This window comes from Magallana gigas, chromosome 4, assembly GCF_963853765.1.
Source record: "Magallana gigas chromosome 4, xbMagGiga1.1, whole genome shotgun sequence".
Taxonomy (NCBI): domain Eukaryota; kingdom Metazoa; phylum Mollusca; class Bivalvia; order Ostreida; family Ostreidae; genus Magallana; species Magallana gigas.
The window spans coordinates 12,772,377-12,790,774 of NC_088856.1; the positions used below are offsets into that span (position 1 = coordinate 12,772,377).

The 18,398-nt window shown below is 31.3% G+C and overlaps 1 long non-coding RNA gene across 1 annotated transcript; it reads left to right on the forward strand.

The window, feature by feature from the left end:
* The first annotated feature begins 5,026 nt into the window (after positions 1-5,026).
* On the forward strand, positions 5,027-6,289 carry LOC136274472 (uncharacterized). The gene is made up of 2 exons (XR_010712825.1): positions 5,027-5,255; positions 5,754-6,289. It is a non-coding gene; the product is annotated as an uncharacterized lncRNA (long non-coding RNA).
* Positions 6,290-18,398: the final 12,109 nt, after the last annotated feature.

Sequence of the window (18,398 nt, forward strand, 5' to 3'; positions counted from 1 at the left end):
CCGCAAAAGCAATTCCCGAGTAAACCCAAAGTAAACCCCGAGTAAACCCTGAGTGGACCAAAATTTTCTAAAAGTAAACTCAGAGTAAACCCCAAGTAAAACACAAAAGTAAACCCGGGGTTTAGTTGGGGTTTACTCTGGTGTTAGGATGGGTCTGATCGGTACTGTATAACACACGGGTAGTTGAACTTTGAATGGGCGTGAACTTCAGCTTTGGCAAACTCTAACCGAAAAAAATATGTGTTAAAATTTACAACATTTATATGGTTGACAGATCATTGCTACTTCAGGCCCTAGATTTATTTCAAGATTTTGTAGACTGATATATATCATTTTTGCTACGCCCTCCTGTCGCAATCAACAACTAAAAGACAATTCTCTCCATATTAAGCCAAAGTAAAGAGACTATACACATGAATACCTGATCTGATTGGTTACCATGAAAAATGAAGACTCAAAGTTATGGTTTCGTTATTTGTTCAAAATTAGGTTCCAAAAAGCTAATAAATCTAGTATTTTCTTGGAAACCGATAATAACATAGTCATACCAATAGATCAACCAAAATAGAAAGTTCAATGTCCACCAGGCTATAACTTACAGAGGGAAGAATTTATGTGTGCCTTTTGGATATCAATACTGTAATTATTCTTCGATATCGAGAGGTTAATTGTTATTTTTAGGGTTAAATATCTTCGTGAGGTTAATTGGCATTTTGATGTGAAATATCTCTGCAATTCCAAGTAGTTTCCCAATGATTACCCATATTTATCTGACGTTAACAATAAATCTGCAAATCAATTGAATGAAGTTTATTTTACAGAAATCCGTTGATTTTTAGCCTTGAGACACTTTTTTCTAGACATACATTTGTAATATTGCTAACCTTGAATTTGAGGACGCTTTTCATTAGATATTAGGTAAAATGAACAATTTGCACTAAGATAGGTTCGGTGGTTAACAAATCTTAATAACCAACAGATCAATCTTGGTTTTTTTTAAAATGATTTTTTAAGGTGGCTCACTACACCGGGAAATATTTTCTGAAATCAGCAGAAATTTTTTTGATTATGATAGATATCATAATGGATAAAATGTATTTAAGTCTAATAGGCAAAAAACTGTGCAATTTTGGATGAAAAATTACATTTTCAAAAATTTATAACAGTTAACATGAACAAAAGCTCCAGACGGATTCGAACTCATGATCTGCGGTTCGGAAGCCCAATACTTTAACCACTGAGAATCGACGATATACAACCCAATCGAACGATATAAACAGTTTAACAAAACAATTAAATCGCCATCTTGTGACGTAGTATTTTAAAGAGTATAAGTGCAGGTGCAGTGAGGTACCTTAAGCTGTACATATTTTATATTAGTTTCCGATTTCTATAATGTTCATTTCTGTTACGATCATTGCTACACCCCTATACAAGATCAATGAAAAGCATTATTCATGCTTCATTGCATCCAGATACATATATTATTAGTACAGAAAAATTGAAGAAAGTTAACGCGTTTTGGAATTATTTTTAAAAACCCACTGCACTGCAATGATCACTAACTTCATTACCAACAAGAATCATTAAAGAAAGCATCTTATGTTTATATTTACATCTGTTTTTAAACAAAAGATTGAATTGATAGTAGTGACCAATTTAAAAGTACCGGTATCTAAATTACTATTATTGTTAATGTAATGGAACTAATATTGCGACCAAATGCTTTTATGAATTCATGTCAGTTTTGAGTATAAAAGTATTCTTTTTCCTGTTTGTATAAATGAAAAATGACAATAACAAACTGTCAAACATCTCAAAAATCTATTAAGAAAAATACAAATTTTAAAGCAGAGCAACACGGACCTCAAAAAAGATAGAGGTGTGATCAGATGCCTAGGAGTAGTAAGCCTCCCCTGCCGACCGGTCGCACCCGCCATGTGCTCATTGTCAAGATCATGAAAAACGAAATATACCATAGTCAGTCCGATGTATAAGTAATTGTCTAACACAAGTATAATAAACGCCAGTCAGCATGTGCCGTAATGAAACATTGTTCTTTCAGTCAGCATGTGCCCTAATGAAACATTGTTCTTGCTGATATGGCCATTGAATCTACCATAGAACTTGCGTTAAGATGATTTTAATCAAGGTTCATGATATTTTTGTTCAAACAACTTATTTGTGAGTAGCACGCCTCGTTTAATAAATTGTTTGTATGTAGAGCATGCTCTTGCTTAACGAATAAGCTGAACAATAGAGATCTGCTGACTTATCTATTAGGTTACATGTACCATTAACGTCTTTTTCTAGTAAAATATCCAAATATGAAACAGATGTTTCGGAATCTGTGGTATCTTTTATTTCAAGTTCACTTGTATACATTGAGTTATTAACATAAGAGTGAATGTAACACTTGTTAATGGATAAAACATCATCAATATATTTAACTGTGAAGTGGGAGGCTACAGCAAGAGCTTTATAAAGAGATAGAAACTGTGATAACATCATGTTGAATTAGTCACACAACTCTATGAGTCTTTGAAATACTATCTTTCATTGCACATTATCGAGGTCATGTTACAGCAGCATTCTCTCCCTGGTCAAGATACTGTTTTGCTTTCTATAATATGGTATAACATCAATAATTTAACAGAATGCAAGTAAAAGTAAAAATTAAAATGCACTCCTCCAATATCTTTATTATATCATGATATTACCATTTAATTAACCCACGTGTAATAATCAAAAAACAAATGACAATTTCAGAAGTATTTCTTTAAAAACTAGGAGCTCATGATCATCTTTATAACTAATCATTTGTTAGTTATTGCCTTCAAGGCTTTGATTTATACACGTGGGTTCATTCATTTCTAAAAGCTTCGTTCTTGTATATAAACAGTGATTATCCCTATGCAAATCAGACGGTTTAGAATGAGGACTACCGGGTTGAAAATGATTCAATATCATCATTGAATGAATTAGATTCTGTTTGCGAAAATTTACAGAAGATGCTGAAGATAACGAAATTAAAATTTGAAAGGGATATAGGTCAACGAAGAAGCAATTTTATCTTAAAGATTATTTTTCATGAACATAAATGAGTTTTACAGTATGTTTTAAAACAAATAGCAGAATCTTGATAATTTTTTTTTTAAATTCCGGATGTCAGAGAATCTATTATTATAGAATTCATGGGTTTATTTCATTAATTCGATAGTGCGGCATATACATGTATGGAAGTGAACATGGAAAATGGTCGCCATTAAAGTCGATCTCAACGGACCACAAGATGAACCCGTGTCATCTATAAAGCTGACAGGTCTGGAAAGATGACTAAATGGTAGAGTTATATCCATATTTAGAATTATAAAGTGAGTCAAGTAATAAAATTCCTTAGATCATTTCATCGATATAAACATGTATTTTATATTTATACACATTTGAACTAATAAATTATTTATCTAATTTATATTTTTCTTCTGCTTATGTGTACAGCAACAGAGTGTGCATGGTGATGTAAGTTTCTATATAAGCAGCATTCAATTTAATTAAATTTTTAAAAAAATCCATTATCTGTTCATTATCATGAAGAGTTATTCAAATAAACATATACTATATAATTGGTTTACAAGCAAGCTTACCATATGCTCCCTTTTACTTGACAATGCTGCCCATATTGAATGGTAATGACACTAAAATACACAAACACAAATTTTAAAGTGTTCATATTATGCTGCCATGTAGTTTTTCAAAACACATTTATTTCATATCATATATATTCAGCTATTTGTGTCGATAAAAACCAATTTTAAAATCAGTCTTATTTAATTCTTATGTAAATCTGTCATGTTAATTGCTTAAATTGTTTTCATGTGTAAGAAATTTGAAAAACAAAGAAAAGAGAAACGTAAACAAGTGGACCAATGCAACAGCTGTACGCTGTCAACTTACCTGTCATCTATTTCTTTCAAACACTGCATTTTGTGGCTATTTGTAAGGGCAGGGGAGAATTTTCCTTTAATTGTTGTTATGTTGGCCGACACCCCCTGGGCAAACGCCTCCAGCTCATTTGTGCCCCAATAAGGCTTGCTCTTATGTTTCTCTATGTTCGATGCATTAAAGTGATTTTGTCTTAAGACTATTTATTTCACTTACGAGTGGTTTTTGTGAAAACGACTTAGAAATTGACTTACGAAATACGTAAGACAAAAACTTAAGAATAAACTTTGAAACATATCTTTGTGAAAAAGGGCTACTAGACTTGTAAAGGCCACCAGGTTATTCATGTCATGTATCATTGTCCTGCTTCCAATGGTTAGACTTGAAATAAACCTGGCATACTGTCTGTTTTAAACCGACAAATAATGCTAGTATCTGATAGTTCTTTTTCATCTGAAGATTTTTAAAATAATATATTGTTCATTATTTTTTCCATAATTAAACGTTTCTATGACATATGTTCTTTGGCCATGTGTAAATAGTAACAGTTCCCTCTGTGTTTCAACAGAACCAATGCAGAATTAACTCATACGTTTGCACACAATGAACATGTTACTAAAAGTGTCGTAAATAAATCACTTTATTTTATATTGATTACCAATATTCAACCATCATTATACGGTCTATATTTTTATATCACGAATTAAACTACACATTTAAGGCAGCTGTGGCGTTCCATATGGGGTATGTGATACAATCTTGTACATTTGAAGATAAAATGTAAACATTTCTTAAACTGACATGTTTTTGCCAAAAACTGACAAAAACTGGCCAAGAAATAAAAAAGCTATATATATGAGAGTCTATATGTTGTTTTGTCCAGTTTACGCAAACAAGAGCAGCACAATGCTCTATTAAAACCATTTTGAATTGCGCAATGAAAGACTTAAATTCAAGATTTAAAAATCTGAAAAATATGAAAGAAGGTCATAAGTGTCCACTCTACAGCCATTTATTGAGAAAAGAGTCTAAACTTGCTTATACAAGTTGTAACTTTGTCTCAAAAAGGTACCCTCATGTTCATGGGTGTGACAATCACTGTTCATATCGAACACACCCGATTTTATTTTTCCCATAATTCTTTGCAACGTGCTTGGCCGACCCTAACAATAGGCGCTAAGTTATACCCGGCCGAGCTGTCCAGCAATACAGACGTGCTTAGTGTGTGAAGGGGGTATCGTGTTAGAAGCCTGTGTGGCATGTTTTAGTTTCACAAGTTCAGCATTTGACGCGGACACGGATAGCTGACCGTGGTAAGTATTTATTTAGTTTGGTGTAGTTTATTTGTAAATTTTTGCCTTTTTATTAGTATTACGCAGTCGTCCTATAAAGTCACCTTGACCATTGTTCACTGTAGAGTTACCTGTGTGTTCACTGATGTGTGACTTTAGCGAGAGTGTATAAATGGAATTCGTCGTTTTCTATAGTACAGTTTTTGCTATTGCTGTATAAAGAAACGGTGATTTAAAGGGCTATTTTCTATGCGTTATTTTATTTTACAATTTATTGTCACTTTTTCCACTTAACTACTTGGGCGGAAGTGCGTCACCGGAAGTCTCAGACGCCATATTGTTTACTGTAAACAAATAACTTAGTTACCATATACTTACAATATTTTGAGATGTTGCCTTTAATATAATACTATTTATACATTATCATAGTTTGATACTATCAGTGAGATACTTATATGATGTATTATACAATATTGTTTTTATTATGGTGTTATGGTGTCACTTGTACACTTATTGTAGTGTCATATTGTTGATGTTGAGAAGATGACGATGTGATGGTGATGTCGATGACGATGTGATGGTGATGTCGATGACGATGTAATGGTGATGTCGATGACGATGCGATGTTCATGGTCGATGACGATGTGATGGTGATGTTGATGACGACGATGATGTTATGGTGATGTCGACGACGATGATGATGGTCATGTCGATGATGATGAAGTAGATGATTATGGTGATGACGATGATGTCTATTATGATAATGGTGTTGTAGGCGATGATGTTGACGATAGTGTCGATGATTATGATGGCGATGGTGATGATGATGATTGTGGTGACGAAACTACTCTAGTTGTGGTTGTCCGTAGTTGGTCCAGGACTACAGCCCCGGAGATTCGGACACTCTTCTAATTTATTTTTGGTCATTTGTATAAACATCATATTTTTTCTTGTTGAGTGAAAGTTGTGTGAGTGTTTGTGTGGTTTAGTGTTTATATTTCTATCTTTTCTTTCTTTCTCTTATTTTTTTTGTTATTAAATTTTGTTAAATTTAAGATGTCTTGTTGTTGTTTGGAGTAGCCTCCGCTCATCCCGTTACAATGGGTCTCAAAAACCATCAATCCATACGAGATATTTTTACCTGTGTGTCTATGGGAGTGCAAAGACTATTTATTTTCATTGAAAAATAAATGTCTATTTTTTTTATTGAAAACATTAATCTTTGTACCACTACCCTACTTCTACAAAGAATTTAAAATTGAAATTTAATATATAATGAGAAAAAACATTGGAACTGGTACAGTATAAAGATATCTGTCACATTCAGGACAGATAGTTTTGAATTGACGTTTATTATTTTTTCTATGAAAATATATATTCAATGTGCTTCCATAGATTCAGAAGTTCTAAGTACAGACTGGATTTTTCACGTTCCAAAAAGATTCCATACCGATCCTCTTTTGAGGCAAAGTTGCTACCTAAACGTACAAGATTCAACGTTATTCCCTTAAAATGATTAAAGAGAGAACACAAATGAACCCTTTTCTCATTTTTCAGATAATTAAATCTTCAAATTAAGTCTGCAGCTGCGCACTTCTACAGTGTTCTAAGTGATTAAAAATACACTGATCTGTTTTTTAATGCGTAATTAGAATACAAAACAACACGTAGAATCTCATATCTATTACTTTTTCATCTTTTAAAAAACAGTTTTGGCCAATTTTGATTTTTTTTTTTAAACAAGCCAGTACAAGAAATGTTTACATATGTTTTATCAAATGTACAAGATGGACGCACACCCCCGTTAAAGTGTAGTGCAAGTTTACCTGCACTACATATCTTTGAGTTAATTTAGATAAATGGCATACAGCAACTTTACTTGGCAGAGAACTTATTGATCAGTCTAATATAACCTTTTATCATTTCAAATAAATTAACAAAGTTATATGCACAAAATAAGGATCTAAAGAAGAAATGAGACATTTCAATTTTGTGGTGGACATTCTTACAAAATTAGCAATAAAATTTTCTGTAAAACAGTCAACTATTATCATATTTGTAATTTTATACGAGAACCCGTCTACCCGTTTCAATATTCATAAATGGTTATATGATACCGGAAATGGTTATATGATACCGGTATGCTTTTACTGTAGCGACTTGAATTGTTGTCTAAACTTATAAGTATATACATATGTCTACGTTTTCCCAGTGTCTCCTTAATTTTAACCATTTTAAAGATAGTTAGGCATATTTTTTGCTTGTTCTCACAGAAAGTCATATCTTACAAATAATTGATGCTATTTAACGTGGCAAAATATACATACAATGTTTGTATCCCACATGTAGAATTCATAATGGAGTGTGGCATTTGGTATAATCCATAAAATCCCTTTTAAGGAGGCTGGATGGTTATCAAATTTACCAAAGATTTAAATAACATTTTATGATATAATTTGTTAACCTATAAACTATTATTTTGTAAAGAAAAAATTATGATTTTTTATTTGAAATTTGAGTAATTTCCCTTATTTTTATATAGAGCTCTTTTTTAAAGGAGGTTAATACATTGTAAAAGTTGCCACGACCATCGAACCCTCTTAAACTGCAAATGACTTTTGCAAAGATTTTGTGAAATAGGTTCAGTTTACAGTGAACAAATCTGAGTGTTACAGTTTAATAAGCAGGGACGGCAGACGCTGTACAAATTTAAAAGTCCATTTCGGAAAGAAGAGATATTTTGAATTAGTCTTTGTATATAAAGAACACAATAAACAGCATTGAATATATTCTACTGCCAGACATCAGGTGTTGTCTTCAGATTGATAATCAAAACGCAAAATATGATATCCGTTCGAAACAAAAATCGTTATCAAAAGTCACATAGGTGAGATAATATCAAACAGGAGACACTTTGCTGACACTCTAAAAAATATAATAACCATTGTCTTTTTTGCATAGAGAAACAAACAAAAGCGTTGATTTTATTTATGGTAGCGAAATGTCTTGCTTTCATAAAATTTGAAAATAAAGTGCATTGTTTTATGAAAGCAGTCATGTACAGGTAGACCAAACACAGTGAGATGTTATATTTAAATACCAATGTCGTGCAGAGTACGTTAACATTATATTAACACCCAAAGAGTTTGTTGCATTTCAGTCGTGATTTGATTTCAGTGATACCTTTCATATGATTTGTCTTAATTTATCATTTCATAAAATAGTTTCCACCTACAATCAATTTATTTAGAGTCAATTCCTTTCAGTTGAAGTGTATTGAATTTGAAGGTAAAGTAAACAAACCATGATGTATAGATTTCTAAGCCTATATTTTACACTTGCCATTCAATGTCCTAAAATGTAAGATAGAGTTTTAAATTACAATTTGTAATTATGTTTATGATTTTAGTTTAGTGATTTTAGTGGTCAATATATGTTCAATAATTCCGATGAAAACGACAAATTTTAATTTGAATTGTTGTTATCAAATAGTAGTTAAAATCATATCAAATTATTAGCCAAGGTCTTGAAAATGTACTTGGAACAAGCAATATCTAGTGAGCATAAAATAATTATGATTTAATAGCCTTTAATTTTAATTTTACAGCTGAAAAAATAATTTTACTGCCAAGTTGACTTTGAAGTTGAGAGAAATTTGTTAAATGTCCAATGAATCAAGATACTGTTTCATTAGGATATGTGCATAATTATGAAACTACATTCCATCTACACTGTACAAACGGTTAGGTTATATTAACAGTAAATGTAACTAGATGCTGTCATTAGACAGTAATACCTGCACCAAGTGTTAGCCCCTAAATAACACTGTTTTGTACCAGTTTAATTAAAAATAAAGGCCACATACAAGCTCCGGTAATACATTTAAAAATTATAATTTTCATAACTGAAGGATGAGATCCCTTCCCAAATGAGACTACACATGAGCAGCACTTTATGTGCAATTGGGGTTGAACTGTTTGCAGTGAATTTTCAGTTAATCAATAATCTTAACATTTCATGTCATAGAAAGTATAATGGTCTATATAATTATTACAAACAAAATTAAAAATTAAATTATGTCCCCTCCCCATGGCGGTTGGCGGTTTTAGATTTGCTTCTGTGTGCCTATATGTACATCATCGTTTGCACAGATTTAGAGAAGGGGTGGGAGTGAGGGGTTCAGACCCCCCCCCCCCCCCCCAATGAAAATTCATTTATATCAATAGTAAAATTACCAAAATTACACATTGTAAACGCTCTAACCCACTGCGCTTCAATATTAGGTAACATTATTGGGGGGGGGGGGGGTAAATAATTAATTGATATTTAATATACTTTATTGTTTATCTCAATAGGAAGTACACATCACAATATCCATGTGTCCTACACCACCTTAAAGCTGTTATTTACCTAATTAAATAGTGCAAGTGGATTTGAAGAATAGGTCATAAAAATACATGCATGTTTCAAATAACTGATCTTTGTCTGAAGTTACGTACACAACACAGGTCTGCAGGTCTCATTAGCAGGTACTAGTTTTACCCAGCTCTTCGATTAGATGGGTTCATGTGTATACATGTATTTGTTTTCCATATGCAGAAAAGGATTAGTTAAGGTATCCCACTCCTCAATGTTGTTGTATCAAGATTTTCTTGAGAAGTATATCATTGAAATCTGTAGACAAAACAAACTTAAAAAATACAAAGATAATGGGGGATCAGTATCCATCCCTCTGAGTTATGGCCCATTTAATTTGACCTTTTTGCACCTAAAATGCAATTTCATCCTGATTAGGATTTGTTGTCAGTATTTTTGATTAAGCAAACTTATTTCTTCAAATATTGTTTTTAATTATGCACAATGGTCACACTGAATAGAGGGATTACGAAAACAATTTGTACAAAGCTGCATAAATTTTTTTGTGACCTTTTTGCACTTAAAATAGACAATTTCTATAATAGTTACAATTTGATTTGAAATGAAAACTTCTTGAATATCAAGAATTTTATAAGATTAATCCAGTTTGCCTAAATATGTATTCAGTATCATTTTGACATAATATAACACGGGGGTCAGTGATGTCAAATTTTAGATATAGGGCTTCAAAGGTAAAATTCTCGCAAAATTTGGCTTAAAAAAATTCAGACATGTTCTATATATATGCATGGTTTTATGCTAAACGGCTATCACATTCTCAAGATTTGATTTTGTACATGTCACACAGAACCTATAAAATATGTTACAAACCTATCAAATGTTAAAAATGTGAATAACGAATAAAGTATAATAAAAAGAAAAGTATATTGAAAATTCATAAAATTGCTTCCGCACGAAAAAATAGTTCCCCAAAAAACTTGTTTGTTTCTTGAATTCAAATGGATTTTCTTTATGAATGTTGTGTAATTATGAAATGATAATCTATCTGTGATGATTAAATAAATAAAATCATATTCATTTTAAATATAATGACCATCTGCGCGATGAAATCAAAACATGAGGAGTGAGATACCTTAAGATCAGCTAAAGGAATTCATTATTGTGTTTTCATTGGATTATCATTATGATGTTGACCAATATAGGTAAGCATAATACATGTAGTTGCAGTAGCACAATATAATGAGATGCCAGCATACATAACTTCTACTTTCACTTTCTAAATGTGATCTCCCTTTGACAGCATACTGTATCATCATCTTTTAATATTTAAATAAGCTTATCATCGTTTCCTATCCTATCGCATTTGTAAAGTTTCTGTCATTTTAATTGCAAAAGTTATTTTTTTAATTTGTCAGACTTGCACTATTGAGTTGACCCCATATTGACCCTGTATAAACAATTTCATATTAATTGATTATTAGCCAAGGTCTTGAAAATTTACTTGGAACAAGCAATATCTATTGAGCATAAAATACTTATGATTTAATAGCCTTTAATTTATTTTTTACAGCTGAAAAATTAATATTACTGCCAAGTTGAGTTTTAAGTTGAGAGAAAGTTGTTAAACGTCCAATGATTCCAGATACTATTTCATTAAGATGTGTGCATAATTATGAAACTACATTCCATCTACACTGTACAGACGGTTATATTAACAGTAAATGTAATCAATGCATGCTTTCTTTGGGCATTTCTTAAAGTATTTTTTCAAAACAATTGAAGCTAGAATTTTGCTTATACATGTACAAAGCGTTGTGGCAGATTTTAAAGTGCTTAGATGAAAAGCTAAATACCATTTGTAAATAAGGACAAATAATAATACTCTCTTGAAAGCGGACAAATATCAGGATAATGGCTCAGATGATCTATCATTAGACGGTTTGTGTTGACAAACGCCGAACAGTTTAATCAGAGAGTAAGACTCTCATAAAGAACATTAATTAAAATATTGGACATTCTAGCTCTTCATTATATCATATACGGATTATTATTAAAGGCATATCTGTTTCAAATGAGCCGAAATTTGAAACAAACTCATATGTATAGCTATGAATACAGTAATGACAACAGAATTTGATCCTGATACAGATCACATATGGGGGTATAGATCATGTTTAGGTTATATATTTATATATACATCTGATTGACCGTACAAAAACCCCAGATAAACAAAATAAAAATGTAATTTGTATCTAAACAACCATTGAATTACAATTACAATCAATAATGTCCAATACGCTCTAACTTTGACTTCCTTGAGATATAGTGGAGTCGCTCTTTATGCTTTTTTTATGTAGCTGATTGTTAGTTACTCGATATCTTCTTTCTTAGTAGCGATTTGAGAATATGTAGTCATGTTATTAATTTGGCTGGGGTTTTTTTCAATGAATTATAAAAGTTCATTTTTGAAAATTTAATCTCTATTCATTATCATTTATCATCATTTACTTATGCAAACTGTTTACTCAAGATACTTAGCAAAAATAGTTCAAAAGTGATGTTTAATTGGTTTTAAATCAATTACGTTGTTATCATAAAATACAAGGTACACCTACATTGTACTTGAAGATTTGTTTTTCAAAGGGACCTTTTTAATTCACGTCATTGAACTCAATAACTCATATGCCTTACTAGTAAATGGAAAAATATTCAATTAATCGAAAAATAAACCCATAATAAACAACTACCATAAAAATAACCCCCCAAAATTACAAAAATAAACATCACCAACACCCTAGAGGATTTCTTTAAGACGTCAAGATTGTTCTTCTTAAATATGGATAATCTCCATAGACTGTTTCTGAAAACATTCCAAATTTTTCAAATATCTACAGAAAATTGAAACTTATATTAACTCGCGATTCTTGTACCCCTTTAGGTTATTTATTGGCTTTGAATAAGCATTTTCATAGGAATTCCTTCCTTCTTTATTTCAGATTCTTTTACTGGGCAAAAACCGCTAAACAGCAAACATTATTGGATAAAGAGAACACACGTCATCTGCCGGAAATGACTGTTGAGGAGAACAAAAATCGGATTTAGTTACCATGGAGTCATCGTATTTTTCTGAAATCAAGATCTAGAAAAGAAAGAAACATCCAGCTTTTAAGGAAATGTTGAACCGATCGGATGCATTGACTCTGGACGACTTTTCAAAAACCATTTCTAATTAATTAACATTCTCGGTCGAAAGATAACAGGGCTGCGTTTAAAATAGTAAACAGGCTAAAATTGCCACTAAATTCCAGGTACATGTACATATATCTATGAACTGAACGCATTTTTGCGAGGCTTTGAAGTTTTAAAGGTTTCAATATGATAATTTAAGATGGACAAAATTGTTAATTTCAAGCATGTTTCTTAATATTCATTACAATTTTACAGATAAGGTATCCATTGTATGATTCATTTTTAGCATAATATAACTAGGATACAGTTTATTTTTCATAGCGTTTAGCTAGGTTAAAGATCCTAGAAAGTAAGTAACGCTTTTTTAGAGCTATGATCCAGAAAACAGTCATGTCACTACTCATATATCGTTGTAATTATCACCGCTACCTTTCCATTACTATAAGCAATATTTCTGGTGTGAAACTGATGTCATTTAGCACAGAGTACACTTACCAGGTAAAAAATGATGTTTCTTTATACCTGGCGGCAATAAAACTAAGACGCTTACATAGTCATGAATACTTATTAAAACTTTAGGTCAGAAGGGTGCATTCTGAAAATTCAAAAGTTTCAGATAAACAATTCCGACCCTTTTTCCTAGTTGCCAAAAAGTATGTACAGAATGTTATAAATATCGCTACAAATAGCATTTATCTCTGTAAGCATAAGTGGCATATGACAAACTAATACTATATTGAAATCAAGCATACAAAGTAAGAGGTTAATTTAAGACGGATAAGCATCATTTAACTATAACGTATAGGTTGGTATTGAAACACTACCATAGTAACAGAATTTAAGATTCAAACAGATATTGTCATTTTAATCTATTTTAAAATCAAATTGTTAGTGATATTAGCAGTTTCAGCCATCCCTATTTTGGTTAATTTCTAGTCATTTAATAAAATAACTAAATTTGCAATACATGTGTTGTCTCATCTTTTTATTTAGGCTCCTAGCCAGATCAGAAAGTATTACATAAAGCAGTTTCAGCCATCCAAGATAAAAAAAATTCAAAATATTTAATATCATCAATGTACAAAATATAGGAAATCTATTCATGGGCAAATTATTTGTTTAAACGTGTTCCCAAACAACACTTCAAGTGTTGTTTGGGAACACGTTTAAACAAATAATTTCTTCAATCCTTAAATAGATAAGCCTTAGGTGTGGGGAGTTTTATTCCGTAACATCATCGTCCTTAGTTAACGTATTTTCCTATTAAGATGAATATGATACTAAATGTCTTTATCAACATGCATTTGATACATATTTAAGTGTCATTAGGCAAATTTTATATCACAGGCTTCGGGAATTTGTGATGCCAAAGAGTTAACCTCCATACATCAAGTTGTTGAAGTTCTCTAAGATACAATAGATTAGAGGATGCCGATGTCATTAAATCATGAGATTTACTGTAATGCCTTTTTTTACGAGTTTTCCAATCTCGTTAATGCTATTGTAAGCTATACCGCGACGTATCGGTTGTTTTATCACAAGATATCAAAAATGTTAGCTGCAAATTCTTATTTTATGCCCATGCAAAACAAATAAGCTGACTTGAATCATTCAATCAAACTTACGTCTCTTATGTTTTTAGTGAAAATCTAATATATCCTGTGAGTGGAAAATTTCACCCTTTTTAGGATTTCAAACAATCGTAAAATCAAGTAGACCTAGATACAGAAAATGAATAAAATATTGTTATTGTAAATGCTTAGCAAATTTCCGCCAGCTATTATATTATCAGTGGAATTCAGGTGGTATAGGAAACCTTTAGAATTTTATATGGAGAAAGTATATAATCAAAGTGACTTGGACACGATTATAGATCCAAATTCTATTTCTTATTTTTTAGCAATAAAATGGTTTACTTGCACATTTTGAATGATTGACCAAAATCTGAATGTTATAATTTAAGTTTTAAGAGAGATACAGAGGTAAGAATTGGTTGTTATGTAAACAAAGCTCGAGTCTTATATTTGTTTACAAATACTGTAAAATATGGAATTACCATAAATGATCTCTTTGACAAAATAACTCGTACGAAACAAGGCAAACTTGTTCAATATGTTTCTATAATAAATTCTCAATAGAAGAGAGCAACATTTGATTGAAACTAATACCAATAAAACACATATATAAATAATAACAAGATTCGAGATTTGTTTACGAAACAAAATATTCCAAACTCTGTATCTTGCTTATAATTCAATATCTGACATTTGATAAAGCATTAAAAATACCCATATTAATTATTCTAAGCATTAAAAATGGAAAAACGAAATTCTAGATTTTGATCTCAAATCCCTTTAAGATAATTTCATTGGTTTAGAATTTTCAAATTTTTACAATTATGTTTTTAAAGTTTTAGAAAAGGCAAAAAAAAACCCCCCAAAAAACCCAAAAAAACAAACAACCCCCCCCCCCCCCAAAAAAAAAAACCTATAAAAGCACCGAATGGATTTGCACTGATGACTAGGTTCGTAGTTACACTGAGCTGGTAGTTAAAGTTAAAAGTTTTTCATAGCTGTGAATGCAATAAATGGCAGTTGAGATCAACGCAGAAAAAAACCCTTCTATTAATCTGTTTAAACCGTTTATTAATTTTCACTTTCACACAGTTTGCATTTTAATGTTTTATTCAATGCAATCTCAACCGAATGGCTTGCATTCAAAAATTTCTGTCGTTCTCTATAAGGTAAACTAATGTTACTTATTTTGTTTCAAATACCAAACTGACTTTTGGAATGAGGCAATTAAACAGTAAAATCTTATTACATTTTAACATTAAACAAATAGTCACAATAATAAATTTATCAGTAAATCGGTTTTTCTGTACCTGCTTTACTGTCATAAGTCAATATGCAATGAAGAAACGCTGTAAAAGCAGTTTACCTTTTTGAAGTACAGAATTCTAAGCAACTGCTATAGATATAAAGAAGAAACCCGCAAACACTGGATTATTTTATGATTTTTTTTTTTTTTTTTTTTTGCTTTTTGATCTTCTCAACAAATGTTATTTCATCTCATGGTTTGCTTTTGATATTAAATAAAATTTATTTTTAGTCAATGCTGACGCTGAATAGCGATCAAACAAAAGCAGGGTGTAATAAAATAACTATTAAATTGATCTCCTTGGCTCTCAGTGGTACATAAATCAATGATAAAGATAAAATTAACCTATACAACGCTGATTTATTTCTTATTTTGCTATTTTTAATAATTTATAGTGCAAAAGACGTATGGTTATCTTAACATTTATTTCTTTTGATTAAAAACTCTGATGTTGATATCATCAAGGAATTAAACACCATTAAGCCAACAAACACTGGACGTAGCAACTTAACAGAGTAGTCCCATGTGTAAGATCCCATGCCCAAACCATGCTTGGAAAATCATGTCATTATCAGTTTTGATTAATTACCATGTCATTAAGGAAAATAATCGATTGGTATTTAGTTTTTGTTTTCTCGTAAAATGCAAAGTGATGGGCTAATAAAAACGCATTGTGAAAATACAATGGAAATAACTATGGTTCTTATTGATATCATATGACGATTTCTTCCAACTATTGCCATTTTAGATTAATGACAAAGCTTGCCCATTGATTTTTTTTTTATTAAACTATTAAAATAAACGGAGAAGTAGGTCACCTTATTTTCTGTCCCGATTTTCACTAACCAGTTTATGAACTGAAACAAAATGAAAGTGTATCCTGATGAACAACTTCTGTGATAATGAAATTTTTTGAGCTGAAAAAAAATCCTGATCTTTCACACTACCAAGTAAAAAGTGGATATGTATTGTGTTCGGATATAAATAGTGCAAGAAAATAGTTCGCCCACAATTTAAATTACTTCGTTTCATTCATATGACTGATATCTATCTATCTATCTATCTATCTATCTATCTATCTATCTATCTATCTATCTATCTATCTATCTATCTATCCACTCGTTTAATTATAGTGACTGTTGATATGAATTTCACAAGAGAACATTTAATTAAAAATGAATTTCCCCACAGTCGTCTTAGAATACCTAAGAGATACTGTTTTTGTTAACGCAATATTGCAATATCGTGCCCATAACTAGAAATACTTTCACTTTAAGTTAAGAGTGGTAATTATTTAAAATGGAAGGAGTCTCATCCTACTGTTCAATTTTACAATTTTTTTCCATTAGTCTACGTAATTTTGTGCTAGAGCAGACTGCACATGCATTATGATAAAAGCAAACGACTTGTGACACAACTTGAAAGAGTCTGGTTTAGTCGATTAGCAATAATGCATATGTCCTGGCAAATGATAAAAAATAATAATAGAAAACCTCAATTTATGCCAAATATTTGGTAATAAGTTTCCAGGGCGAACAGATATGTGGGATTTTATTTATAACATACGTTTTTTTTTATAACAACACCGTCAGTGGGTGCTATAATGTCACAATTCAGTTCTTTTAACAATAATTGAAGTATTTTTATTTCCGCTGTTGTTATGACAGAATTAGTCATTATATTCAAATAATGTTCTTGACTTAATGATATAAACAGTGTGAAATGGCATGGCTCATTGTTAATGTTTTATCTAAGACAAAATCAATAGCTAATGTTTCAATATCCTTGGTATCAGTTCATTTTTTGCTATGAACGTAATAATTTATCCTTGAAGATGATATTGAATTCTAAATTGGTGCTTTCAGAATAGCACTAAATGTCAAGAATCATTAGCACAGTGCTGGAAGGCATAGTTGCACGTTTGCACTGGTCCTACATAGGCAGTGTTCTAAACTACAATACTAATGTTTATTGTATCATCACTTTAGCTTATCATAATTAATGATACAAAAAATGTAAAAAGAGCATAATGGCCAATTTGTATAGAGTACTGAATTAAGAAATTCTACTAGAAGGCCAGTGATCTAGACTTGACGTCGCTAGCGCGCGGCGACTATCCTTATCTCACGCTCTACAAAATATATCATCTTCAGAAATAATTATCACAATGCATTAAGATTTTCAAATTTGAATTGAAATAGGTAAATATCTCAAAGCACGAATTTTTGTCACTTTACGCCGATTTTAAATGTGGTTACAAACCAATCGCTCACCAAACGTTTGGCGGGAAAAATGTTAATACGATTTAACTAACCTGAGTTAAATCCATTTATCAAAGGGAAATCATGATATGATTTCATCATATTAACATTTTATTTTATTATCAACTCATAAATCTAGGCACATATTTCACAACTATTATTCCCACAATAACTTGCGCCTATTGGTATTAACCTTACCATCGGCCTTAAATTTTGGGCTATTAGCCAAACCTGTGACGTCATTCTGTGCTTGCATCAGTCATCCTTCAAAAACTTCACCCACCCTCTCATATCCCTTATACCTGGTTGAGTATATGTTTGTACCTATTAGCTGTTAAATTGATATACTGTTATTAATAAATGTACGTTGTTTCTTTTCTTTGCTGCTGCTTTTTCTTTTTGACCATTGCAGGGCAAGCTGACTGGTTCGTTGATACTTAGTATTTCATTGCCTCCA